Raw genomic sequence first — 26,825 nt, 5'->3', positions numbered from 1 at the left:
ACCACCCTTTATGCCAAAACCATGTATGTATTTTTACTTTATCTTGGCATATTGTGTGAGATGCTGATCTATAACTAGTTTCTGCCAAACTGCTTTTGAGTTTTCCCAGCAATTTTTGTCACATGGCAAGTTTGTGTCCCAACAATTTGGGTTTTTGTAAGTCAGCCCACCAACAAGTTATGCCAATGGAACCAGGCCACAGAAGCTAAATAAAAGAAAGCCAGGGGTCAGTTAGGTGGCACAGTGAATAGAGCACTGGCCCTGGAGTCAGGGTGACTTGAGTTTAAAAGCAGGCTCAGACACATAACACTTAGTAGCTGTGTGACTCTGGGCAAGTCACTGAATCCCAACTGCCTCACAAAAAAAGAAGCCAGAATGCTAGAAAACTAATAAAGTTGAATTTAGATCTTATGGATTCCAACTACCTCATTTTATTGATATTACAATTGAGATTGTCAAGAGAAGTAAATGTCCTTTGTCAACCTGCATATGCAGTAATAAGTTGGGCATTAACTCTAGCTGCCCAATAGTTTTAATATAAAAGTGATGTATATATTTGTATGTGTACTTTCCAGTCATTCATGAAAATATTTTCCCTGAAAATATGTTGAAGCATTTTTATCTCCACTACAAACTTCTTCCACTGACCTCTGTGTCATACCAAATTTTGATTCTTCACAGATTAATCTGTTCTGTGATTTAAAAAAAAAACTTATTAAACCACTGAAACATTAGTGTTGAAAAGTTAAGGTTTTTGTATCAGCAAACAGTTGGAAATCATCCAAGGTATTATACTTCCTAAACTTCCCAACTCATTTTTCATCTGTGATAGTTGGACAAGATATATGTACATATTAACTCAGTGAGCTACCCATTCAATTATGTCTCATATTTTAGGCAAAATGCATCATTTAACCACTTCTTTTTCTCTAGCATAGATTGCTAGCCTAATTTCTTTTGAAAGGATTGTTCAATGATATGATATTATCAGTGTATGATCTGCAAAAGGAAACATCTTTAGTACCTATATGTAGGCAGGGAATAATTCTTATAATTGAATTTTGCTCAGAAAATCCTCCCTTACACTGACAAATATACACTTAGCAAAATTTGTATTGGGGTATATTCCCTGTTATTTTTGATTAAGATTGAGGTTGATGCCGTAGAATGATGCACATTATTAGGCTTCTCATCTTTCAGGATTTTAGACACAAGTTGTATTGTATTTACTATTTAACTCCTTTAAATTTCTGCCTGTTTAAGCACTCTTCATTTTTCTATGTTTACCACTATAATGCTTTGTGATTCAGATAAATATAGCAAATAGGTATTTGTTTCTTTTTAACACATGTATGTATGTTTATATTTATGTGCACATGTGTAAAAGTGTGTGTTGGAAGAGAGAAGAAAGTGCCATTGTATAAACATCTTATCTCTATTTTTTACCCACAATCTATTTTAAATGAGGACAGGAGCATCATGTAATTACTGAACTCTAAATTGATGAGTTAATTCCTTGACAATGACATGATTTACAATAAAAAGAAATAGATACAGTTATGAACTACCTGAAAGAATTTACTATAATGAAATGCTTTATATTGATTGTGTAAAATTTCTATTTGGGTTAGGGTAGTTGCTGGAGAAAAGAAAAAAAATGCTATGGACAATGTGTAATTCGATATCTCAAAATATATTTGAAATATATTATGTTTCTGCTTATGTATATAAATAAAATACTTAGGTGTCTATTACAGAATTAAAACTGTTATGAAAATTAATCTATTTATATATTATAAGGAACCCACTGAAAATAACTCTTGAGATAGGGAAGCCGGAATCTTTCTCTTCCTCTCATTTGCTCAGGTCATTTGAATCTAATATGTGACTGCCTCCCTATCCTAAGAAGAGAAAGGAAGAAAAGAAGTGTGAAGAAGAAAGAGTGAGGAAAAGTATGCAAATAGGCAGTATTCCATTAAATTTTTGGGGAGGGAGGTTTTTCACCTAGCAGAAGATGCAAAATGAAATGAAAGCAATTGAATCATGTATGGGACACCCATTGAAGTCTCTCCTAAAGCTCAGGGATATAGCCAAAATATTATGAACATAATTTGAAGTAAATAAATAATATTGGTTACAAAATACTGAGACATCTCCATGGGAGCAAAGCACCTTAAGATCAAGTAATGAGACTGAAATCTTACTTTTTCCTCTCAGTTTTCTGGGATGTTAATATGATGGACATAGATAATACTTCGTGTTACCATGTTTTTAGTGAACCAAAAGGAATAATATGTTTCTTTATAGTTCTTTCAAATCTGCTATTTTTCAGGTAACTTTTCTGCAAACAATGTTAGTTTTTCTGAGAATAAATGAAAGGTGTTGATGTATGTCAACATTCCAGCTTCTGTCAGTTAAGAATATTTATAATAGAGGACTTGTAGGCTCTTGTCAATCTAACCATAAGCTCTCCACTAACAAAAATGTGTCAAACCATGAGGCTCTCTTCAATCCATTGGAACAAATGAAGTAGATTTCAAAATACAAGAAATTGATGTTTTTTCCTTGTTGCTGAAATAACTTCATAGCTTGCTACATAAATTTGAGTTTTGAAGCCAAAAGATTTTTCTTTGTGATTATACTTTTTCTACTTTTGTCAAAATGAGATTTATTATTGTCCTGTCTTCTAGAAATCATTTTATAATACATTTTATAATTTCCCATCTTGATCTAAGTACTTCTATTAATTCAATTTAAAATGGATATAGCTTTTTTGTAGCCTCGCCATATTTGTAGTTGATGTGCATTTATAGTTAATTGTATATGTACACATATACTCTAATTAGTCACATCCTGCATATATATGGATATGTGTGCATGTATATGTGTATTTATGTATGCACATACTTTAATATATAATAAGCTAACTGAAAATTTATGTATCTTTTATGGTTAGAGTTTATATGAACATGGAAAATATATATGTGTGTGTGTGTATGAAATACTCTATTTGACCACATGTATTTGTGTATATATATATGTGTGTGTATACATATGTTTGTGTCAAAATGTCAAAGACATGGAGAGATTGATCAACTAAACATCAAGATGGGGAGTACTTGTTTTTGTCCATCAAAAAATCTCTTGGGGAAAAAAAAGAATTGTAGTCTAGTAGAATAATTACAATAACTACTCTTATAGAATCTACAAGATAAGACAGAAAAATGTTCATGAAGTAAAACCTCATAAATTGGCAGAAAAATTAAAATTTTTGAACTTCCACTTTGTATCCTCACCTCTTTCCTACCTTCTGAGCATAGGAAGTACTAGTAAACTCACTGACTTGTAGTACAGGATCTAATTGTAAGGATCTTTGAGTGCTTTCCTTGTAATAGTGACTCATCTTGAACTTATCATCACCCCACATGGCTTGGCATATATTGATTTTTCCTAATCAGGCCACAGTTACTTTCCAGAATGACTAGAGCCATTCATAGTTCTACCACCAGTGAATCACTGCCTATTTCCCTGCAGCAACCCCCCAAAATCATCATTTTCATCATCTTTGCCAACTGGATTTATATGAGACTGAAAAGGAGAGTTGCTTATACAGTATAAAGGGTGAAATATTGGGGACAGGATATCATATTTCATGAAATCATAGAAGTGCCCCATCTATTAGAAACTTAGAATTAGGTAACATTAGAAAAATATGTTACCTAACAAAATAAACCACAAATTTTAAACACTCAAATATCACAGCTAAAGTCTCCTGGTTCAAAGAAGAAATACTGTATAAAGCCTGAAAGTAATGATTCAAGTACATAGTTATGAGACTCAGGCTCACACAAGACTGAGCAACTTATATTAAGAAGAAATAAAGGGGTTAAATACTTCAAACATGGGATGTGGTTGTGGTTTAGTTCTTTTTGGGGGGGGTAGTTAAAAAGAAAGGAAGGGGAAAGGGAATACATGTGGTTAAATATTATTTAGCAATAAGAAACTACTTTTTTATAAAAGCGGAATATAGCAAAAAGAGAGATTACAAATATGGAAATACAGAGGACTATGGGGAACAGAAGAAAAGGCTGTGTATGTTGGAAGGTGTTGGTCTTATTTGGGTTTAGGAGGGCAGACTAGGAAGGTAAAACTTGAGCCACAGGCATGACCACCACCACTTCCCTGGATCCTCAATTAACCACAGAACAGCGTGGCAGTTATCTGGACTAAATGTATTTCACTGCTGAAGGAGGCCAAAGAGAGAGTCCTTGATGTTAAATTAGCAGCAAACACTGTGGCTCTTAAGGAAAATAGATAGATAGATAGATGATAGATAGATAGATAGATAGATAGATAGATAGATAGATAGACAGATGACAGATAAATATGTATGTATGTGTATATGTATGTATGTATATGTGTGAAATGTTTATATGTGTATATATGCACATATATATTATAATATATAATTGTAATTATATTTTTATTATATATTATATGTAGCATATATTATACTATATATTATATATTACAATTATGTATGTATATATATATTGTGTATGTGTGTGTATAATTTCACATTTTCACATCAGAAATGTTCTAGAACTGATTATCTAATTAAAAAGATGATCAGGAACTTTATCCAATGGAATATGGTGGAACCTTATAGTAAATCTACAGAGATAGGAAATAAGCTTATCAAAATGAATTCTGAGAGAGAATCTAGAGTTCCTATCAAGAGCAAGATCTGGACTAGCATAAAGTATGTATCTAGAAAAGTGTTAGTAACATCACTGAAAATGTTCACAACTAATCTCAGCCTATAGTGATCTATGAGAATACATGGAAATATTTCTCCAGAGACACCCTCATAGCCATCCAGGTCCCATTAGGTTCCAGCCTGGAAATTCTGATCCCTCAGGGACTAACTGGGCAGAAGCATCAACATGACATGCTGCTGGTGAACAAGGATGCATGGAGCTTCCAGCCTTTATTGGTGTCTGTATGATACACTTTAGTACCACCTCCAGTGATACACATTCATTCCACCTACCTATCAACATATATAGCAGAGACTATAACCCTCTCAGAACCAGTATACCTTGATCCTCAGATATAAAGAAGCTCCCAAAGGACAAATGACAAAAACAAAACAAAATAAAACCAAACAACAAAATGTCTCCTGTTAACTAAAATTAACTACAGTTATCTTTATAATTGTGCATTGGAGAAAGTCTAAGTTATGAACTGTTTGTAATTAACACTGAAAAGAGTTAAAAGTGAGTTTCTAACCTTTATTGAACAATGCTACTGTTTTGCTAACAAATATTGTGAGAAATCTAAAGGCATTAATTAGGCCTACCACTAAAAATCTAAACACACCATTAGAAACATCTTAATATAGTGAAAACATATCAAATTCTAATCAGTAGTTAAACATGGTCACAAATTGTCATTTTCATATTATGATTTGCAATTAGCATCTCCTGCTTGAAGGCACACTCTTAGGGGGTCCTGCAGAGTTTGCCTTCTTTACTAAGGATGCTAAATGGAACTATTTTTTTTTAAATAAAAGAAATGAACTATTAATTAAAAACACAATTCAATGCAACAGGACATCTCAAAGTTAAATGAAATCCTATCAGTAAAATTTAACCCTAAGACAGTCATGTTTTGTTTTGGAGCATGGATAAACAATAATTCTTGGTTCCATTGCCACTTGCCTAAAGGGTCATTTGATTCCAATTATTCCCAGGAGATGAAAGCCATAAGGAGAAATCAGAAGTGATTTGAATATATTTGATCTTCTTCCAGTGATGCCAATTTAGCAATACTGGCCAGCATCGATTTAAGATATTACACTGGCACCCAAACTTAGATGAGATAAATACGTTACATCAACTTGAAAGTGCCTTTCATCTGAGGTGATCATAAAGCATTTCATATACTTTCTCTACTGTGTGTACAAAAATGACTTGTGCTGTCAATAAAGTACTGTCTCCTATGAAGGGTAGCTTTTGCCACGTGGGGAAGATAAAGCTCCATAATGACCAGCATCAAAGAGTGAAGGTTTTGATGGTTAATGTTAAGGAATTTGGAAGAAACTGAACATGACTAATTAACACTGGATTGAGGCCAATAGAGTAGGATAGGTAATTACCACTATAAGGCATATCATGAGAGTTTCCTTTATTAATTCAAGTGATAACTGTATCAAAAAACATATATTTGTGTTTTTAGGAGAAAAAGCAAATGTGCAAAATGAAACATTAATTTCAATCAAATAAACTTATACTTTAAAGAAACTGTATTGAGAACCAATAACTTCTCAGTTATTGAGGGAGGTGGAAAGCATAGCCATGTTCCAAATCCCTGATGTGGAACTTGTGGTGTGACTTTGAACATACCACAAACCTATGTGAGTCCTGGTTCCCTCATCTGTGAAATGAGTATTATAGTATTATCTATTATAGAGGGCTATTGTTTAATAAGAATAGGTACATTAAGTGCTTTGTAAACAAAATGTGTTGTATAAATGAAGTGATCTGAGAGTTATTTATTTTGAACAAAAATAAAGGGAATTGTGGACTTCAACAGGAAGATTAATTACTCAGGTAAAAAATTTTTTAAATGGTGTTTGTTGGCAGACATATTCAAATAACTAAAGTGGTAGTAGGTATTAATTCTTTTTCAAATAAGAATAATTAGGTCAAATACCCTTCTACTTTGTAATTTTAGGTATGATTTGGGATAAATGTATATATATATATATATATACACACACATATGCACAAAACACATATATGCACGCATAAATATAACATGTATGCATTTTATATGTTTATGCACAATGTATACTCATGTGTATGCATTTTATTTATTGTGTAGGTGAACATATTAACATGCTTACATATGTATATATGTACATATATTAGGTCTTATTGACTACATGGAAATAATCATACAGATAGATAATTATTTGATTGCAGTATAGTGACTTGTGAGCTGAAGATAATTTTCTTTCCTCAAATATTGAGGGATTTGATACATTTTCTGCCATAAACCATTTTAATTTTAATAATAAAATGCTGATGGCAATATTTCTTGGTATACTTACTTGAAAGTGTGTCTATTTGTGAAAGGTGGTTCAAAAATTCTATTGTAATGGGTATGGCTGCCACCTATGATTGCAATACATATAAAACTATGAAGAAATTGTGGAGATTTGTGGTTTTCAAATTACATATGACATTTCCAAGGCTGAACTAGGAGATTTCTCAGTCATTCCACTGACTATAAAATTTTTGCAACAAAGGCAAATTAAAACAAGTCTGTGGAGACACACTATATAAAAATGGCTAGAATGTGTATGCAAAAGAGGTATCTCATGCTGGGAAAATATCCATCTTGACTATGCTAATTTTCTCCATCACTAAGAGTGGGAGGATGTACCATAAATCAAAATCAAGATCATCTCAAGTGGAAGGGAATCTGTTCCAAGAAAACTGATGTAGAGCTGATAACATTGTTATAAATAAATTGGAGCAAAGAATGACAAACAAGGAAGAAAATTATAAAAATAAACAGAAGTTTAAGAAAAAAATAACAATATCAATTCTACTACTGACTATTCAAAATACTCATTAGGCATATATTCCATGTATTTTGTGGACCTGGAGACATGAATATAAAAGGTATAAATTGTAACACATGGGTGTCTTATATAATTATCTGAAAGATCTTAACATATATAACAAGGATTGTGGAAGGAGGTAACTGCAATTTACACAAAATGGGGAAGTGTTAGAAATTTTCAAACATCTTAAACTGCTATGCAGTCAAACAATTATGTCCCCATACCTTAAACAAATATTTTGAGCATTCACAATTGGTTTTGTGGAAATAACCCTGAACTGAAAATCAGGAGATGTAAGTCATATTCTAAATTCCTTTATTGACCTAGATGTGTTTTTTCGGGCAAGTCATTTAATTTCTGTATGTCTCCAATTCTTCAACTACATAATCAAGAAAATAAATTGATTAGAATATATAATTTCAAAGATTTTTTTTTGGCAAGCTAGACAGGTGATTTTAATAGAAAGGAACTGCCAGGTGAGGAAACATTTGTTACAAATGCAGGCTAGTAACTAAAACCTACAGTATAGAGAGTTATAGAGAGGACTGTGAAGTTGTGACTTCCCAAGGGACACACAGTAGTTACAGGTGTGTGTTAAATGTAGGTATTCCTTGCTTAAATTATGCTCTCTCTTTCCATGACACCACATAGCATCTCAGAGGTTGTTACCAGAATAAAAACATTATCACATATCTGACAGTTCGAAAGTAAAATAGATGAATACACAAATATCGAGCCTTCTTGTTAGTTATAATTAATTTTATTAATGTAGGCATTTGACCTTCCCATGGTGATGATGATGATTATAACGGTGATGATGTTGACAACACTTATATAATGAGTTTACTATATTCTTCACTCTTATTTCACATTTTTTTCAATTATTTCATCTTCAATCTTATTTCATTTGATCTTCATAATAACTCTGAGAGATAGGTGCTATTATTACCCCCAATAACCCCTAGAAACTGAGGCAAACAGAGAATAAGTAATTTGTCTAGGGTCACATAGCCAGTAAGTATCTGAAGCTGTATTTGAATTTAAGTATTCCTGATGCCAAACCCACTGCTGTATCCATTGTGCCACCTAACTGTCTCATATCCTTTTCACATCACAGTAGTATTAATGAGTTAGTGAAGTAAAAGAAACATTATTTCTTTTTATATATATATATATATCTTTTTAATAATTATTTATTTTTAGTTTTCAACATTCAGTCAACACTCATAACATTCAACATTCATATTTTGAGTTTTAAATTTTCTCCCCCTCTCTTCCCCTTCTCCAAATCAGTGGGTAATCTGATATAGGCGCCACTTACACATTCATATTAAGCATATTTTCCCACTAGTGTTGATGCAAAGAAGAATTAGAACTAATGGGAAGCACTATGGGAACAAAGGAATATGATCTATTTGGGATACAGACCTAGAAGTGATATTGCTGGGTCAGAGGGTATGCACATTTTTGTAGCCCTTTGGGCATAGTTCCACATGCTCTCCAGAATGATTGGATCAGTTCACTACTCCACCAACAATGTGTTTGTGTTCCAATTTTCTGATATCTCCAACATTTATCATTCTCCTGTTTTGTCCTGTTAGTCAATCTAATAGGTGTGATGTGGGACCTAAGAGTTGTTTTGATTTGCATTTCTCTAATCAATAGTGATTTAGAGCATTTTTTTCATATGACTATAAATAGCTTTATTTTTTTTTCCTCTGAAAATTGTCTGTTCATATCCTTTGACCATTTATCAATTGGGGAATGACTTGTCTTATAATTTTGACTTAGTTCTCCAGACATTTTAGAAATGAGGCCCTTATCAGAGACACTGGTTGTAAAAATTATTTCCCAGTTTTCTGTTTCCCTCCTAATCTTGTTTGCATTGGCTTTATTTGTGCAAAAACTTTTCAATTTGATATAATCAAAATTATCCATTTTGCATTTCATAATGTTCTCTATCTCCTATTTGGTCGTAACTGTTCTACATAAATCTGACAGGTGAACTATTCCTTGCTCTCGCAGTTTGCTTACAGTATTAGCCTTTATATCTAAATCATGAACCCATTTTGACTTTATTTTGATATATTTTATGATGTCTACAGTAACTGTAAGTAGAATTTCTCTTTTCATGTCTTTCTATTGGGCTTTGTTGATAATATATATATATATATGCATATATATATATATGCTGATTATTTACGTGGGTTTATTTTAAAGCCTTTAACTTTGCTAAAGTTGTTTATTATTTCAAATAGTTTTTTTTACTTGATTCTCTATGATTCTCTAAGTATATCATCATATCATCTGCAAAGAGTGATAGCTTTGTTTCTTCTTTGCCTATTCTAATACCTTCAATTTATTTTTCTTCTCTTATTGCTAATGCTAACATTTCCAGTACCAGACTTCATTTATTCTTATTCTCTCTAGTCTTTTTAATAGGAATGGGTGTTGTATTTTGTAAAAAGCTTTTTTTTGCCACTTATTTCCAAGGCTTTATTGAACAGGATTACAGGGTTGTTTTAGAAAATGTTGCTTCCAATTCTTTTCAATACCCTGGCATGAAATGTTGTATTCAGGGATGAGACATACATACATACACACACACTCACTGATGAAGACATATACTCACATACCACAGCTACTAAAAGGAGTAGCTCCAGTCTATATCTACTTTTAAAATCCTTATTCATATACCCAGTGATGAGCACAAGACTTATACTTGACCAGCTCTTCAGGCCTAAACCATAGGCTGATCTCCTTCTCAGCACTTTTTACAGAATCATTGCCATGAATGATGTTCCTGCCAACTTGAATGCAGAAGTCCCTGTGCATGGTGCCTGGCTTGGAATCAGCTGGATTTGTCTCCCCCAGCATCACTCTGCCTGTCTTCAACACATTCAAGCCTTCCCAAAACAGGGCTACAACAGGCCTTGAATTCATATATTTCACAAGCCCAAGGGAAAATGTCCTGTCCTTCAGGTCAACATAGCGCTGTTTCAGATGTTCCTCTGAGATTCTAAGGAACTTCATGCCCACAAGGCGGAATCCCTTCTGCTCAAAATGTTTGATGATGTCCCTGAGCAGGCCTCACTGGATGCTGTTGGGATTGACGGCAATGAAGGTGCGCTTGGTGTTGGCCATGGTCCAGGGAAACTCAGTCTGGGGCAGCTGTGACTATGGTGAAGGTGGTGGCTGGAGCCTGAGGAGTCTGCACTTCACATTTCACAAGCTTTTTCTGCATCTATTGAGATGATCATGTGGTTTCTGTTAGTTTTGTTACTGATATGATCAATTATGCTGAGAGTTATCCTAATTTTGAACCAGCCCAGCATTCCTGGCATAAATCCTACCTGGTCATAGTGTATTATTCTTGTGATAACTTGCTGTAATCTGTTTGCTAATATTTTATTAAAATATTTGCATCTATATTCATTAGGGAAATTGGTCTATAATTTTCTTTCTCTGTTTTGACTCTTCCTGGTTTATGTAACAACACCATATTTGTATCATAAAAAAGTTTGGTAAGACTCCTTCTTTGCCCATTTTCACAAATAGTCTGCTCACTTGGGCCTTACACTGGGATGTCTTGCTGCTGGAGGATGTCTGTCAGGCTGGAGCTTTGCCTCCTAGAGTTCTGCTTCCCAGAGTTGAACTAAAGCACCAGATGATTTGGCTGCTTGATGCCATCACATGGGGTATCAACAGGTTCCCTTGCCTCTCCTGAGGCACTCATGGGGTCCTGGTGTTGGTGCTTGCCTGCTCACAATCCTGGGTTTCAGGATCTCCCCCTGATATGCTGAGGTGGAGTTTGCTGTTGGCTTGCTGGGACAACTCCTTTCCCGTACTGCTCCCCCTCCCCCAGAGTGAGAGGGGCCTTTCTCAATAATCCCATGAGCTTCCTGGGCTACAAGACTGCTGCACCCAATATTTCTGCTAGCTCAGCCATTCCAGAGTTTTTCCTGGATAGATGTTTTCTGGGCTTTCAGAGGTCAATAAGAGAGGGTGAGATTGACTTGCTTCTTACTCTGCTCCCGGAAACAGAAAATCAGAAATATCATTTTTTTCTGAGCCTTTCTAAATTTAGGTAGGCTGGTTCTCAGATAACATATGTAATCCATACATTATCTGACCATTCTAGAAACTTTTTTGTCACTGTCAAACATCACTTGAAGGAATAGCCTTGAAGAATATAAGCTTATCTTCATGCCACAGAACAATATCAGAATGGGACTCAATTAGAATGTTAGTATTGATAATTATTAGTTATAACAATGTATTAGTAATAATAGTCACAACTGTACTACTACTACTACTAATTATTATTATTCTCAATGTATTTACCAATTCAAAATAACTTCCATTAAAAGGAACCAAAAAGTGAAAAGCACAGGAATTGGTAAAACTCCAGTAACTTTTCAGTCAGATTTTTGTTCTATCAGAAGATTTAGTTGATGTAGAGGAAATATCATGTGTAGTCATAGCCTAATAAGTTCTTAAATATTCAGAGGAAGACTAGGAAATTTCTCTGAAAATATGCAAACTGATTTATAATCTCTAAATTTTCAATTTAACTTTAAAAGTCTGTGATTCATTTCACTCCTGTTGCTTCAGAAAGGGAAATGTCTTTACCCCTCTGTGGTTCTTGCATAACCATTCATTTGGAACTTAACAGACTATATCACATTACTTTTTGTCTTTTTATGAATTATTTTCCCCCCACAGGATGTATGCAAACCTTTAAATGTCAGAAATCCTGCCCTGAACTTCTCAGTATTGGAAGATCATAACATTTAGACATGGAAGGGAACTTAGAGATAACAATCCAAGCCCCTAATCTTGCAAATCAGGAGATCCAGAGACAGTGAGTGAACAAGGTTAGACAGGCAGTTAGCAGTAGAGACACACCTGAATTCTCTGACATTCGATCAATAATAGGTCTCACCATAATATATTGTATACAGTAAATAGATGATGAAAAGTTTGTTATTAATACTAAAATACACATTAAATTATACTGTTTTACAAATAGAGATTATTTACTTCTCTAAGAGACATTTGAGAACTCATTCCCCTGATATTTCACTTCAGTTTTGACGCACAAAATATTTGACTTCCCTCATCAGGCAAACTTGTCTAAAAGTTTTCCTGAAATTAGGCATAAGCAATATGCCCAAGGACATCTTGCTTAACATATACACAAACACACACACACACACACACACACACACACACACACTTCAAAACAGAACAAATACATTATTGATTGTGGAACTCTTGGATTTGGCCATAATATGCCCAGTTTTTATTTTGAAATCTCCTAAGGATGTGATCAGTGGATTATTTCAGTTTCCATTTTAATTTCTGGTTCTAGAATAACAGGGCAGCTTTCCTTAATAATTTCTTGAAAGGTGATGTCTATGCTCTTTTTTTGATCATGGCTTTCAGGCAATCCAATAATTTTTAAATTATCTCACCTTAATTTCTTTTCTAGGTCTATTGTTTTTCCAATGAGATATTTCAAATTTTCTTCCATACTTTTGATTTTTTTTGTTTGTTTCTTGATGTGTCATGGAGTCATTAGCTTCCCCTTGCTGAATTTTAACTTTTGAGGAATTATTTCCTTGAATGAGTTGTTGTTTTTTTTTTTGTGGGTCTCCTTTTCCATTTGGCCAATTCTATTTTAATGGTGTTCTTTTTCAATATATTTTGTACCTCTTTTCCTATGTGGTAAATTCTGCTTTACAAGGAGTTATTTTCATTAAACTTTAAAAAAGAAATATATTTTCCAAGAGGCCAATCTGTTCCTTGCAGGAGTTCTTCTCTTCAGTGTATTATTATGCCTCATTTAATATTTGGCTTATGCTGTTTTTAAGGTTTTATTATCTTCATCTTAATTTTTGCTTTCTTTACTAAGCTATTTACTCAATTTTTATGATTTTTTTTGCATCACTTTCATTTCTTTTCCCAATTTTTCTTCTACCTCTTTTATTTGTTTTTTTTTAATCCTTTTAGAGTTCTTCCAGCAATTCTTTTTGGGCTTCAGGCCAACTCATATTTTTCTTTGAAACTTTGAATGTAGTATGTTTTGACTTTGTTGTCTTCTGAGTTTTTTTTACTCTTCCCTATTCCCATAGTAACTTTCTATGGTCAGGTTCTTTTTTGTTGTTGTTATTATTGTTTGCTTATTTTTCCAGTCTATTTCTTGATTTTGGATTTTATGTTAAAGATGTGCACTGCTCCTGGGGTAGAGAGGACAATGTCCCAAGTTTCTGGGTTTTTGTGCAGCTGTTTTTAGAGCTAGTTCTAAGGGTCTATAATTTTTTGGTTATTCCTAGTTGGTAAGATCTAAAGAGAGGTATATTAACTATTCCCTTGGTCTGTGCTCTGGTCTGTGAGCAACCACAAGCAATCTTTTCTACCCTGAAACTGTGACCAGGATCATTGTTCCCCTGCAGCCACAAGCCCTTGGGTGCTACTAGTGCTCCTACTCACCCTAGTACTGTCACCAAAGACTTTAACACAGATTAGCATATAAGCAATGCAAGAGGGTTCTGCACCCCACACCAGCAAAAGGACCCTTGTGATCTCCTTCTGTACAATTATCTGACCCTCTTACTGTCTGTTACTGTTGCAGATTCAGTTGCCTCCAAGTCCTACTGCCAGTGCTGTCTTGCTGGGACATTTCTTGCACTGTACTGTGTTCCATTCTCATTCTGGTGTAACAGACATTTTCTGCTGACCTTTTAAGTTGTCTCTGGCTGCAACTTTTTTCACCCCCCATTTATTAATTCTGTAGCTCCAGAATTCATTTTGAAGTGTTACATTAAATTTGTCTGGAGGTGGATTTGGGATATCTCAGGTAAGTCCCTCCATTTTCTCTGCCATCTTGGCTCTGCTCATTCTTCAATGTATAATAATATTTCTAAAAATAGATCTGTGACTGATAGTTTTTGATGTCTATATTCAACAAAGTGATATGCTCCATTGATATCTCTCAAAGGTTAGGACACCTTAAACATCAAAGATTTTATATTATAAAGTACAGAAGCCATTTTCTGAAAATATTGCTGGGTCTAATTGACCCTAGAACACAGATATTTGAAGTATTGAGGACATTAAGTTTAGAATCTGCTGTAGACATGTGTAATCCATGGGCAAATCACTTTATTTTTTATTTGTAAAATTTGTGAGGTTGAAATTCATGATTCTCAGAAATGTAGCTATGAAACTATATAGTTCTATATTATATTGTTACATTTTATTTTAGCAACATCCCTGTAAGGTAATTACTCCAATTGTTCTTATGCATAATTTGCAAAGAAGAAAAATAAGGCTCATAAAAGTGAAACAATCTATCCTTGGTGGCAGGGTTCATTATCAGTAGACTTAAAACTCAACCTCTAGGCTTCTGGTTCCAAATTCATAGATATTTCCATCTGCCATATTACATTTCAGGATTTATTGTGTACATCATTCATAGAGCATATGTTATATATTACATAGTGCACCTTTAGTAAGCATGTTTTAAATGAATACAAAACTGTCAAAATGTAGTCTTAAAATATTCTTGAAGTCAGACTCTTAAAACTGGACTAAAAAGAATGTGTTGTTCAGCAATCTGCTAAGACTTTACAATAAATGAGGAATTAATTAGGGAGGTAGACCATTTACTAAAAATGTCATGAGCAGTATCCTAGGTAAGATCTAAATGACAGGATTTCCATTTTCTCTAAATGTTACTTTTTGGAAATGGCATTTTTCTAGTTGCATTGAGTCCTATGGTATTACAAATCTCCATTAATCTCCAGTTTAAGTTACAATAATTCAATAAATTTGTCATCCTCTACACAGCAAAAAGAAAGTCCCAGAAACATGGTTATGGTGCAGAAATTATAAGCAATGGATTGGCAGCCCTGAAGAACTAGTTCAACAGTCTCTCTTCCTCTAAAGAATAAGCAAAAACAAAAACAATATATCCCTCAAAACTACAAAGGTGTAATTTATTATCTAAGAAAACAAACAACAACTCTACAATTTATGTCCTACATGGACATATTATGTTGCCAGAGTTTGGTTTATGTTCTTCTATAGCATTATGGTTTGACTTTTATTGATCATAGAAAACATATGTAAGAAAATTGAGATTTTCTATTGTCTTTGGTCATCGAGCTTGAAAAATATTATCTAAAGTATGTGTTGTCATAGTACTGACACTTTTTCTTTCTCTCTCTATTCCCACTGTCACCACCTTAGTTTAAGATTTTATTTGTCATTCAATCTATTTTAACAATCTCTTAATTTATATTTCTGCATTTAAACTCTTCAGTATGATCTATCTTTTTCACTGACCTGTTATTAAAATTTCTGTAAAGCAGGTTTACTGCATTATCAGTAACTCCCTAGCAAAAGTCTTCAATGAATCTCTCTTGTCTACAACATTAAATACAAATCCCCACATAATATATAAAACTTTCCACATCCTAGTCCCAATCTACATTTCCATCCAATATTGTTATATTTTATACAATTTAGTATATTTGGTTATTTGAACAAATCTAACATTTTGACATTTATAAAGTTCCTACTCTCTTCCAGGAACTCTGCTAAGTACTGGGGATGAGAGATTACTTATTGTCTTCAAACCACTGAGTAAATTGTTGGGGATACAAATAGCAAACTAAGAATCCTTGTTCTCAAAGATTTCATGCTCTGCAGGGGTAGAAAACTCATATGGAAGTTTTAAGCTTCAAGTCATATGGAAAGGTCTCATTGTCCTTAATTTATAGCAACAAAGCTGATATCAATACCATGAATAGCCTTAAAGAATTCCTACATGTAAAGATGTAGAATTCTTTCAATGTGGGAGGATTAAATAACTTGCCTAAGGTTACTTGGCCAGAAGGTTTCAAAGGTATCAGACTTGAATCTATCTTTTTGGTTTTGATTTCAGCTCTCTAGCCTCTTTATCACACCATTTCCTCAGTACACACTAAATAGATAAATCATATTTTACATAAAGATATACTATACTTATATATGAATATATTACTATAGCCAACCAATCAACAAACATTTATTATTTACTATCTACTAAGAAATATTCTAAACATTGAAAATACAAAACAAGATTTGAAAGTCTCTGCCCTAAAAGAAATTATATTCTAATGAGGTAGATAATAAACATTTAAAATTTAAAATATAAATAAAAAATACATACAATGTACATACAGAGGAGACATAAGACATCATCTTATAACATATAGCATATGAAGTATACACAACATAGAAAGCATAAGAGGATTCTAGAATTCAAAACAATTTCTGTAAAATACATACATATACATGAATATACATAACAGGTATTGAGAATACAAAGAAGAAAAACCAGAAGTATACTTGCCTTCAAAGAGCTTACAATCTCTGGCTATTGAAATTCTACTCATCCTTTATAATCATTATCACTTCCTCTATGACATTTTGTTTCTCTGAAGTAACTTCTTTTATGTTCCTTTAGAATTTAGTTTGTCCCAGAACTTATCTAATATTACTATAATACTGCTAGGGACCTGTACATTTTCCATTCTTCCAAGGTGGTATGATCAACAGTTAGGTGTTTACTCCTTTCCTGGCCTGTGCTCTGGTCTCTGAGTGATCCCAAGCACTCTTTTCTGCCTTGGAACTGTGAGGAGGATCCCCTCTCCACCACCACTACAAGCTCCACCACATCAGTGCTCCTCCTCACTCCACAACTGCCACTCAGAAGTGTGACCCAAATCCAAGCATGGACGAAGTAAGAGATTCCTGCCTCAGCATCAGCAAAGAGATCCCTGCTATCCCCCTCTGATCAGTCACTTTTTCCCCTCAGTCTGTGGGCCAGGAGCTATGGAAGGAGCCATGTCCCCAGTGGCACCAGGACTGGGGCTGGAACCAAGTTTCTCTCTCACCCAGGTCTAATAGAGCTTTCCTACTGACCTTCTAAGTTGTCTTTGGCATTAGTGAGTTACTGGAAACTGCTATAGCTGTCCATGATTCAGTCCTCTGAGGCCTGTTCCAGTTTGGCTGAGGCCTGGTCTTTGCCTGAGCACCCACGCTGAACTGTGTTCCTGTCTCAGCCTGGCACAATACACCTTTCTAATCAACCATCCAGGTTGTCTTGGGCTGGAAATTTGTTTCACTCTGTCTTTTTGTGGGTTCTGTTGCTCTCGAATTTTTTAGAGCCATTTTTACAAGTATTTGGAGGGGTTTGGGGGAGAACTCAAGAAAGTCACTGCTTTTATTCTGCTATCTTGGCTCTGCTTGATTCAGTGTTTCATGAATCATTCTTTCAAAGCCAAATTATTGCTTCTTAGTTTCAAGGTAGAGTATGGCCTAATGGGAAAAACTGGGTTAAAAGAACAGATTTTAAAACATAGTGTATAGATATTCAAGACAAGGAAATGAATTAGGGAGAGAGAATAAAGATATGCTGAAAGTGCATAAAATCAAAGTTAATTGAGACCTTTATAACTTGGAAAACACATTTTACCACAAGGAGTGAAGCATTTAAGAAGGAATTATGAGTTGCAGGATTTGCAAAAGGGTTACAATACTGAGGAAGTCAGAGAGTTTATTAATTTAAAATAAAGAGGTGATTGGTTGGAAGGAAATAACACAACCCACAGGAAATTGTTGTACTTACGGCAACCAGTAGAGAACATGGAAAAAAAAAAGAGTTGTACCAGCAGCAGTCTAAGAACAAAATGTATAGCATGTATAATGAAAGAAAATGAAACTTTCCATATTTGAAAAATATATAGCTTTAAAATGTTGTTGAGGCATTTCATAGCTATATCTTATATTTCAATAATCAAATAGTCTAATCCTTTAAGCATTTTCACTTGTAACAGTTTAAAAAAAGAAATATTCTTAATTCAGATCTCCCATGTTAGATCACATCATCTATGATATCAGAATATAATGTAATAAACACACACACACACACACACACACACACACACTACTCTTTTGTGGTCTTTAGCATATTAGGGAGGCAACACACATAATGCGGTGCCTTATCACTAAGCATATTATGACAGATTCTAACATTTAATATCTCAACAGAAATGAGATCAACAGTCAGTATATTTCATATGTAATCACATCTGGGTAGACTGTAATTTCACTGTTAATCTATGGCAAATTACTTTCCTTATTAGACTTTGGTGTCATGGTGCAATAGCAAACTGTAAGTTTGAAGTTGCGTTTTGTTCTCTGTTCATGTGATATACAAGGGGCACAGTAACAATGTGCCAAATGAGTTGATGTTTTGTCAAGTCATTTTTAAGTTTCCTGTTTTAACAGCCCCTGCATAAAGTATTTATAATTTTATCAAGCTCAACTAATTAACACTGAAAAGACACTTCAGTGATGAAGTATTGAGAGAATGAATGACTTATAAGATGTTCCTCATGGTCAGAACCCAGGGGAACTTTTTGGTTGAATTATACCTACAAAGAATTTAGTGATGTTAATTTAAATTTTTGATGGCATGTTTCATAATCTGTATGAATATATGTAGAAATGTAATATAAACAAAATTATAACAATATAAGTAATTTAATGAACACAGAATGTAGTTCCACTTTAAGACTCAAAAGGATCCTCTTTTTTTTTTCCCATCTATTATATGTGCTATAAAAATATGTATGCACTTTTAATGGTAATAAGACATTTTGGAATGTAGTGAGAAATGTCATAATTTATAATATTGTGATATAAAATGAAGAGCCTGGACTGGATGGCCTCTGGGGTCCCTTCCAGCTGTAAATTTATGGCCCTAAAGTCACCAGTTGGCATAGTGATGTGAAATGATTAAATAATTGCAAAGACAAAAAAAGTATAACTTCAAAGTGGTAGAATTGTATTCAGCTCAGTGATGTAAGCAGATTTAAAGTATTAATAGAAATTAAAGTATTAATGGAAAATCTAAGTTGTCACTGGTATTCAAAGATGTCAAAAGCATAAATCCAAACCCACCATAAGTATGTGCAAATATTTGAGAATTACAATGTAAATTTGAGGCAGATTTTCCCTGTATATTTGCTTATATGGAAAATTATCCATAGTTCATCAAATTTTAGACTTGGAAAGGGTGTTATAGGTGATATCACTTAGTATCTATCTGAGAGCCTCATACATAATAAGTTCTCCATATTTCATATACACTGATTATATACTATAAAATTTCTTGAACTCTGTGTTCTAGCCATTATGGTCTCTTTGTTGTTCTCTGCTTATAATTCTTCATTTTTATTGCTTCTCTCTCTCTCTTTGCATAGATTCTCCCCTATTTCTTAAATTTTCTCTCTCCTCACCTCTGCGTCTTAGAATCCCTAGCTCACATCAAGGTTCAGATGAAACAGCAACTCCTAGAATAGAAAAGGTGATCTTTCCAGATGTTAGTTTCTCATCTTTAAATTATTTTGATTTTGATATGTAGTCCTTTACTTATTTATGCTACATTCCCTCTTTTTATAGTAAAAAAAAAGATTTTTTTTTTTACTTTGTATCCTTGGTTTTAACACAATTCTTGGAGTATAGTAGGCACTTGATAAAGATTGACAGGAAATGAATTGATTAAACAAAGTACACATTCCTCAGTCTAACATTCAAAATTGTTCAGATTATGATACATATATATGTGTATATATGTATATATGTGTGTATATGTGTATAAATGCATATATATGTGCGTATGTATGTGTATGTGTATATGTATATATGCTATTTAAATAATCCCCAAATATTTCCATTCTTCTCTACCCTTTTGCCAATAATAATGACAGTAACAATAATAAAATATTAATAATTGACATTTGTATAATGCCTATTATATGCCAGGCATTGTGCTGAGTACTTTTTAAATATTTGCATTTCATCTTTTTCTGTTATTCTTACCAAGTAGAATGACTTCACATTTTACATCTACATAAACATTTCCATCTGTTAAAATCACATCTAACCTTCAAGACCCATGTTATATGACAGTGTCCAGAACAATGCAACATAGTACACTGTTTGCAAATATACACAATGCTACATAATCTATACACAGTATAAGTTTAATAGATGTTTATGTGATTTTAAATGTGAGTGAAAATGCTAAGTGATTTGTCCCAAATAACAAAGCAAATTAGTAGGACTCCACTGAACCCTGGCCTCTGGAATCTCAATTCATTATGTCATATTGCCTGCCTAAATGGACAGGATAAAGAAATGTAAAAATATACTCATGTATCACTCTTTAGTGGGTCATTCTCAAAAAGGGTTGTATTATTGAGATTGAAGATTAATATTTGATGCATTGATGATGAAGGGTTAAACTCTAGAGACTAAGAGAGATAATTCAAAGAAGAAAGAAAAATGTGATTTTCCCAAGGACACAGAAGTAGAAATATAGAAAACTCAGCACCCATTTAGATTGTTGTTGTTGATGTTTAAAAAAGAAATATAATAGGAAAACAAAACCAGTTAACAGAGAATGAAGAAAAGAGTGTGGAGTGGTCTTCTAAAATACTGTCAGAAATACTTAAACTGAGTATAAGCTGAGGGTGAGGAGGGAAACCTTCCCTTAAAAAATTATTTGGAGAAAAATGAAGATGATGAGATGCAGCTTTACTTTTGGTAGATGGGATGATGAATAATGACAACAGAGAAAAGGCAGGACTGATCAGATCTTGTAATGTTTCTTTTTTCTCCCTAAGAGAAGCATTGTAATGAAGGGGATAGAGGGCTGGCTTTGAAGGAAACCTATATTACATGCCTGTCCCTTACACATAATGGCTGTAGCAACCTGGGCAAATTATTTAACCTCTTAGATCACTAAGAAACTCTATAAAATATCAGTTACAAAGAGGATGCTCACCTGCATTAGTATAAAGAGTTCCCTATACCAATGAAATCACTGGTTTAGTCCCTGCAAATTCCCCTTTCTCTGCAATAGGGTACAACAAGACACAAATAGTAAGGAAAAAGTTAGCTTCCCTCAATGAACTCATGTCACCTGGCCCAAATGAAAGCATCCTTGAGTCTGGAGAACATTGCAATATGTCAGCCTTGAGACATTTTCACTGATATTTGAAAGCTCATTGAAAGCAGAAGAACCATTACAGAACTGGAGGGAGGCAAAGGTCCCTTTTTTTAAAGGGAAGAGAAATGCAATCTTAAAGGGAAAAGAACAGCAAGCTATGGCTTGACCTTATTTTTTGGGAAAAGTCTATACAGATCATTAAGGAGATTGTTGAGCCTAGCTTCATCAAGAATAATCCCTCCTTTTTATACAAAGACCAATTTAAATAATTGTAGCACCATTAATTGCTCATGGGTACACTGAGTAGGTATAATAAAAACAAAAAATCTATGTAAGTTAATTTGCTTATTCAGTGACATGCCAATCAAATAACGAAAGAATTATTTTACAGAAATAGAATAAATAATCATAAAATTCAACTGGAAAAAAGGTCAAGAATATTAAGGGAATCAATGAAAAATGTGAAGGAAAGCAGTCTAGCAATAGTAGATTTCAAACTATATTACAAAGTGGTAATTATCAAAACAATCTGGCTAAGAAGTAGTGTGGTACATAAGTGAAATAGAATAGGTATACAATACATAGTAGTTAATGACCATGGCAATCTAGTGCTTGATAAACACAAAGATCCAAGCTTTTAGGGTAAGAATTCACCACTTAACAAAATATCCTGGAAAACTAGAAAGTAGTTTTATAGAAATTAGGTATAGACCAGCATCTCACTGCATATACCAAGATAAAGTCAAAATTGAAAAAAAATTAAATATAAAAACTGATATAAGTTCATTAGGGAGCATGGAAAAATGAACCTGTTAGTTATATGGATAATAAAAGATTTTAAGCATAAACAAAAGATAGAAAGGATCATGGAAAGTAAAATTGATAATATTGATTTCATGAAATTGAAAAACTTTTACAGAAACAAACCTAATGCAGCCAAATTTAGAAGGAAAACAAGAAACTGGGGGAGGGGAGAATGCAATTTTCTCTGATTAAGGGATAATTTCTTAACTATAAGAGAATTGAATCAAATTTTTAAAAATGAGCCATTTCTCAAATGATAAATGTCCAAAGGATATGAACAAGCAGTTTTTAGAAGAAGAAATCAAAACTAGCAATAATCACATGAAGAAAATATTCCAATTCATTGGGACTATACCCAAAGGGCTATAAAACTATGTGTACCCTTTGATCTAACAATACCACTACTAGGTCTGTGTCCCAAAGAGACTGTGAAGAAGGGAAAAGGATCCACATGTACAAAAAATATTTATAGTAGGTCTTTTTGTGGTGGCAAAGAAATTGAGGGGATGCCCTTCGAATGGGGAATGACTGAACAAATTGTGGTATATGAATGTAATGGAATAACATTGTTCCTTAACAAATGATGAGCAGGCAGACTTCAGAAAAACCTAGAATAATAATCTATAATAATAAAGATTGCATACCATTTTGGGAAGGGTGAGGGGAGGAAGAGGGAAAAAATGTAGAACTCAAAATTCTATAAAAGTGATTGTTGAAAACTAAAAATAAATAAAAAGAAAAAATAGTCTAATTCACTATTGTTTAGGGAAATGCAAAGGAAAACAACTTAAATACCACCTCACACTGATCAAATTGGCAATGATGATTGAAAAAGAAAATGACCAATTCTGGAAGGAATGTGAAAAAAAACTGGGGCACTAATTCACTATTGGTGAAGTCGTGAACTAGTCCAAACATTATGGAGAACAATGTGGAACTATACCCAGAGGGCTATAAAACTGTGCACACTGTTTGTCCCTGCAATACCACTACTGTCTGTATCCCAAAATGATTAATGAAAAGGGAAAAGGAACTTTTCTTACAAAAAAAAATTATACCAGCTCTTTTTATGATAGTAAATAATTGGAAATTTAGGGGATGCTCATCAATTGGGAAATCGCTGAACAAGTTATGGTATATAACTGTGATGGAATTCTATTTTCTTGTAAGAAAAGATGACCAGAATGGTTTCAGAAAAACCTGGAAAGACTTATATAAACTAATGCCAAGTGAAGTGAGCAGAACCAGGAGAACATTGTGTACAGTAACAATGATATTTTAATGATGATCAACTGTGGAAAACTTAGCTACTCTTATCAAGAAATGATACCAGACAGTTCTAAAGGGCCGACGATGAAAAATGCTATCCAACCCCAGAGAAAGAAGTGAAGATTTCTGTGTGCATATTGAAGTATCTATAGTTTTTGTTTTTATTTTCTTTTTTCTTGGTATTTTGTGTTTTGTTTTTAACATGGCTTATAGGGAAATATATTTTGAGTGATTTACATGTATAATTGATATAATATTGCTTGCTTATTCAAGGTGTAGAAGGTTTGGAGGGAGGGAGAGAATTTAAAACTCAAAAACTTTAAAAATTAATGTTAAAAATGTTTTACATGTAATTGGGAAATAATCAATGAAATAAATAAAAAGAAATTAAGAATAAATCCTGCTCTGTTAACCTCATTTCATTTCTTCATATAGTAATAAAGTAGGTGAGGATAATGCTCTGAATATATTTAGTCAGATTGCAAAAAAACTTCTATTACATTATAACATCCTGTTTTGATTGAGAACATGCAAAAATTCAAGTAGAGTCTGATGAGTCCAGTATTGGTTGTACAGCTGGACTTGGGTATTAATGGTTCTATTTCATCATGGAATGTTTTCTCCTTTGGAGTACCCTGAGATTCTGTTTGGTTGTTGACTTGGTAAATGATAAAATTTGCATGATTTATATTTTCATCAAATTTGCAATTGATACCAAGTTGAAAGGGATAGTGAACACATTGGATGACAGACTCAGAATGCATAAGAATCTGGAAAGAATAAACAACTGGGCTGAATCTCATAAGATACAATTCAGCAGGAATTAGTGTTCAGTATTGAACGTGGGTACCAAAAAAGAATTTCACAAGTAGAAACTAGGGAACACATAGTTAGATAGCAGTTGTTCTGAAAATGATTTGAGTGTATTAGTAGACCACAAGTTCAGTATGGTTGCATTAATGTGATAAAGCAACTAAAAGTTTAAATGTAAACTAAGGTTGTGTTAAGAGGGGTATATCTTCAGGGTATAAGTACTTGAGATTCCACTGTAGTCTGCTTTCCTCCAGGCTCATCTGGAGTATTCTATTTAACTATTGGCATCAGAATTGAAGAAGGACATTGATAAATTGGAAAGTCTCCAGAGGAGGGCAATCAGGATAGTGAAGGGTTTTGAATTTAGGTCCTTTAAGGACCAGTTGAAGGTAATCTTGTTGAAAGCATTCTTATTTAAGTATACATCTGGGATCTATTACACCTCTGAGATTGTCTGATTCTGTATCTTATGAAACTCTTGTTTCATTCAAGATCAAATGATGAACAGAAGGATTACTTACAGCTTTAAATTCATGGACCTATGACTAATCACACTGAAAACTCCACTACAATTTATAATGGAACCTGAAAATGGTAGAGAAACAAGAAACAAAGTATATAAAATCTATTTTTGATCTAGTGATAGCTACTCATTAGTTCACTTTGTAAAAATAAAGTATCTATCCTTCTATGGTGTAGTTTACTTCTAGACAATAACAGACAAAAACAAATACTTTTGTAGCAGTTGCAAGGTTGTGAAATGGTTAGGCCATATCTACTTTTTTATGGTAATTTTATTTTATTTTTTTTTGTTTTCAACATTTACTTCCATAAGATTTTGAGTTCCAAATTTTCACCCCATCTTGCCCTTCCCCCCACCCCAAGATGGCTTGCATTCTGAATACCTCTTCCCCTAGTCTGCCTTCCCTTCTATGTCTCCCCCCCCTTCTCTTATCCCCTTCCCCTTCAATTTTCCTGTAGAGCAGGATGAATTTCTGTACCCCATTTCCTGCATTTCTTATTTGCCACTTGCATGTGAAAACATTTTGTTAAACATGTGTTTTTAAAATTTTGGGTTTCAAATTTTCTCCCTTCCTCCCTCTCCACCCACCTTAATTGATAAGGCAAGCGACTAAATATAGTTTATATATGTGCAGTTATGCAAAACACTTCCACAGTAGATATGCTGTGAAAAACTGTCTCTATTTCCCTTAATCCTATCCCACCCTTCCCCATTTATTCTATTCTTTCTTTTCACCCTGTCCCTCCTCAGAAGTACTTTTGATTACCCACTCTTCCAATCTGCCCCCCTCTTTATCATCCCCTTACTCTCTAGTCCCCTTGCCCCCCCCCCATTTTCCTGTAGGGTAAGGCAGATTTCCATACCCAATTGAGTGTGTATGTTATTCCCTCCTTAAGTCAAATTCTACGAGAATAAGATTCACTCATTCCCTCTCACCTTCCCCCATTTCCCCTCCACTGTAAGAGCCTTTTCTTTTCTGTCTTTTTTTTGTGAGATAATTTACCCCGTTCTACCTCTCCCTTTCTCCTTCTCCTAGTATAATCCTCTCTCACCTCCTAATTTTATTCTCCAGATATGACCCCTTCATTTTCAACTCACACTGTGCCCTCTATCTATCTATATCTATATAAACGTACATATATTTTTTTCTCCTCCAACTACCCTAATATGAACAAAGGTCTCATGAATTACAAATATCATCTTTCCATGCAGGAATGTAAAAAGTTCAACCATAATAAGTCTCTTATGATTTTCTCTTTCCTGTTTACCTCTTCATGTTCCACTTGAGTCTTGTATTTGAAAATCAAATTTTATATTCGGTTCTGGTCTTTACATCAAGAATGCTTGAAAGTCCTCTATTTCACTGAATGACCATTTTTCCCCCTGCAGGATTATACTCAGTTTTGCTCAGTGGGTGATTCTTGGTTGTAATCCTATCTCCTTTGCCCTCCAGAATATTATATTCCATGCCCTGTGGTCCCTTTATGTAGAAGTAACTAAATCTTGTGTTATCCTGATTGTGTTTCCACAATACTTGAATTGTTTCTTTCTGGTTGCTTGTAATATTTTCTCCTTGACCTGGGAACTCTGGAATTTGGCTACAATATTCCTAGGAGTTTTCCTTTGGAAATCTCTTTCAGGAGGAGATTGGTGGGTTCTTTCAATTTCTATTTTGCCCTCTGGTTCTAAAATATCAGGGCAGTTTTCCT

At 33.8% G+C, this 26,825-nt stretch overlaps 1 pseudogene; it reads right to left on the bottom strand.

Annotated features, from left to right (window-relative positions):
* Positions 1–10,321: 10,321 nt before the first annotated feature.
* Positions 10,322–10,780, bottom strand: LOC114029139 (annotated as a pseudogene).
* Between the last annotated feature and the right edge of the window lie 16,045 nt (positions 10,781–26,825).

Source organism: Vombatus ursinus, unplaced genomic scaffold (assembly GCF_900497805.2).
Source record: "Vombatus ursinus unplaced genomic scaffold, bare-nosed wombat genome assembly UNPS02014909.1, whole genome shotgun sequence".
NCBI classification, from domain to species: domain Eukaryota; kingdom Metazoa; phylum Chordata; class Mammalia; order Diprotodontia; family Vombatidae; genus Vombatus; species Vombatus ursinus.
The sequence above is the reverse complement of the archived record's forward strand: the minus strand, read 5'-3'. Positions and strand labels throughout refer to the sequence as shown.